Here is a 3480-nt window from a genome sequence, read left to right as displayed (position 1 = left end):
TAGTGAATTAGTCTACTTCTTTAAGAAATTTTATGCCGAAATTTGAATATTTTTGCGAATATTCAAAAAATGCAAATTGCGAAGCATCGATGTAAAAATTGTGTGCCTTTTTAGAGACAGACCCTGTTACAAGGCATTAGAAGTTTTAAAAAGGATATAGTTGCTCATTATCCTATAACGAAAGAGTAGGCAGGAGTCTATTTTTTGACCATGTGCACAGAAACGCCCTATCGACCCAAACGGGTTTTAATTTTCATCCAACTTACTAATGCGATAAATCGGAAGATTAATAAGATGCTTAAAGGTCTTTCTAGTCCTATGCTAATCGATTCAATATTTAAGTACTGCAGGTATTAAAACTACAAGCACTAAGACGAATAATGTTCCGAGCGGACAAACAACCCTGTCGGGCAACCGATTTTCATTATTCAATTACGATTATCTTTTAGATCCCCTTTCTTACTGCAGGATACCGAATATTAGCCAAAAGTATGAAATTGGCATTTAAAAGATGTAAATGTCTTCGGGGAATTAAGTACATTCACAAAACAGCCCTTTATATACGTGCAAGTCACTCAGTGCCAATACACATGACTGGATTGGTACCATGAAAAGTGAAAAAAAAAACTTATTAATAGGTAGGCGGATTATGTGTCCAAATATGAGGAGCAGAAATCAGAAGTGCTACTCCAGTCCCAGCTGAAAAATGCGGAGGCTCTAACACAGCGGCCAGTGCACAGTAGATCTTACGGCAGTGAGTGCCTTACTATACTCACCGAGGGTATACCATGAAATACCATCCCATATTTTGATCAGAAGGCGGGTTTATACAGAAATCATTACATAATGGCGATTTATTCTCGGTAAAGTCCGGAAGCAAACAGCTTTCTCGATGGAGAGTTTGTGAATAAACTCAGCAAGCCCTCAGCTCTAATAAGTTTCATGGGAAAATCCAAGCAACCGAATGAGGAGAATCGGTAAGGTATAAAGGCTGACTTCTTATCAGCACATTATGAATACCCACAAGATCACCCAACCTTGGTCTTTATTGACTTGATACCCTATAAGCCTTATTTCGGTGGGTCCAGCCGCAAATTTAATGACCGACGCAACCTTGCACCTCAATATAATTTGAAATATGCTAAATTATCACGTTCTTAGGGGATAATGGCCGAATCCCGACCCTATTGTTCTCGTTTGCACAACCCGACGTGCCAAATTTGTACTTTCGGCTACATCAAGTACCTCTTGTGGGTGATGTGAGGCACAGCGCATTTACCTAACTTGTGAGCATATAGTTATGGGTGTTTAGACAGGAGCTTCGAGTAAGGTGCGTCACGATCCGAACTTATTCACAATCCAGCCTTTTCATGTAGTAACATAGAAAAAGTTTCGCTGGTCCCAAACAATTGGCCCTCAGTTCTATGTAAAAATGTTTTTACATTAATTCAACCGTGCGCAATATCGAGCCGTCGTCGCTTTCATATTTTTGATGGGACTGGTACGTCACTCCCGATTTCTTGTAGCGCCATCAACGAAGCTGATCTCGATAAAGGGCAAAGGGCATTTTCCCCTTTTTTTAATATGTAATTCCGAATTAATGTTTCTTCAAGAAGCAACACTTTTATTTACTAGATGTCAATTTTTACATCTGAAGTGAGTTTGGAAATCGACGTAACAAATACCATCCAAGAAACCCCTTTGTCACATTGGGATGGAAAGACGCAGGATCATGACTATGTTAAGCTTCATTTTACCTGTAAATACTACAGCTAACCAGCTGCACTCAGGCCTCTTAGTGACTTCAATCCACCCCATTCGGTTGCTATGCTTATTGTGAACTAGTAGTTCTTCTCAATTGTGGTTTTTGGTCTGTTCGCGTTTTTAAATGCCATCCAAAAAGAATTTTCTTATTTATAAGTAGAAGATTGCACAGATCAATCGCTTGGATTAAATGGAAGATCTTAAAATGCATGCGAAACCATGAAAACTGAGCTTAAATGCTTCAAGCAAGACTTCTGTAAATTGGAATGTTTATAACGATACCCTGCAGCAACACCGCTGGAGTGGACAATGGCACGGTGTCGGTAACCAGCGTGGACGCAGGAAAAAACGTACGATAAGTCCACTTTGGTGGCTCGCATTGAAAAATAGCGAGTTACTAATTTATACTGATTCTCCTACGGTTCATTCCAAGAATGCATATACGGAAATTTGTATAAAGCCAAAGGCGATTAGACTGATTCCTGTCTAGAGGAATAATGCGACGCGAACTCAATGGAGACGGAAACACATGAAATTGAACACTAAACGAGCCGCTTGTTAAACTCAGAATCCACATGTAACAGCAGACGACAAAAAAATCAGAGCAAGGCCAAAAGATTTTCTCCCGAAAAATGTTCTACGGTGAGTTTCAGCAAATAAGGAGCGTATCAACATGGAAGCCTTGAGATTCTTGGTAATCCATTAACAACTGCCTATTCCGGACCCAGCACATTCTAATTCTACCTGATACCCGACTTCAGTGATGACTTAATGCACCTCACGGACTTAGGTGAGACTCTTGACTATTCATTTGACGTTGAAAGACAAACTACTGGAATAAACCAAATAATCTCGGGCTAAACCTTAAGAGTGTAAGAAGGGTAAAACTCCAATTAATAAAGTGTTTCTATTCCAAAGTACGGGCAATAAAATCAAATCGGGCAATACACGCAGCAAAACTTCCCAATTTAAGACTGGTAATGAAGCTGAGACGACATAGATACCAAAACCATTAAATACTTACAAAAGAAGTAACTTAGTGAAACTTGTAAAATGAAGATGACTTCTACGGGACATCAGTATTCGATTATAATAAAGGAAGAAAATTTGAGAGGAAACGTGAATTGTGTATAAAATGCTACTAATCACCGAGGAAACGAGTTGAATATCGGCAAAAGTTTAAACATGGAGGACAGATCGATGTTAAAAGAGTAAAAACGATCAACGTAAAATCGTAAAAATTAATTAGAGAAACAATCGTAGCAAACGCAATGGGTGCCGGACAATAAAGAAGGGAATAAAGGGGAACGCATAACGAACACTAAGGCGATTGTCACAAACAGGCATTACAAATATACAGTCAAGCAGTAAGCAGGCACATAGCAAGAGAGGAGACACAGAAAAAGCATACCAAGTTAAACCCGACTTATTCATATGATGAACTGGACTTTTAACATTCACAAATAAATGACAAAAACCTATAACTTTTCGACTTGTTTCTCCGCTTTCCCGGAAGCAACAGTCCCATCCAACTGAGACTCGCTTTCTACCGGCACACAGGCAAAAACCTTCTGCAGAAAAACGGTGCTCTTGTCTAAAAAGGAGCAAAAACAACTCAGGAAGGTTAATTAATGATTAAAGACATATACAATGGGCTGAAACAGATTCACTTACAAATAAAATCCTGGAAAGGCTTGGGCTTCTTTTTCCACGAAA

The sequence above is a fragment of the Echinococcus granulosus genome (genome assembly GCF_000524195.1).
Source record: "Echinococcus granulosus chromosome Unknown EG_S00003, whole genome shotgun sequence".
Taxonomy (NCBI): domain Eukaryota; kingdom Metazoa; phylum Platyhelminthes; class Cestoda; order Cyclophyllidea; family Taeniidae; genus Echinococcus; species Echinococcus granulosus.
This window is presented reverse-complemented; position numbering follows the sequence as displayed.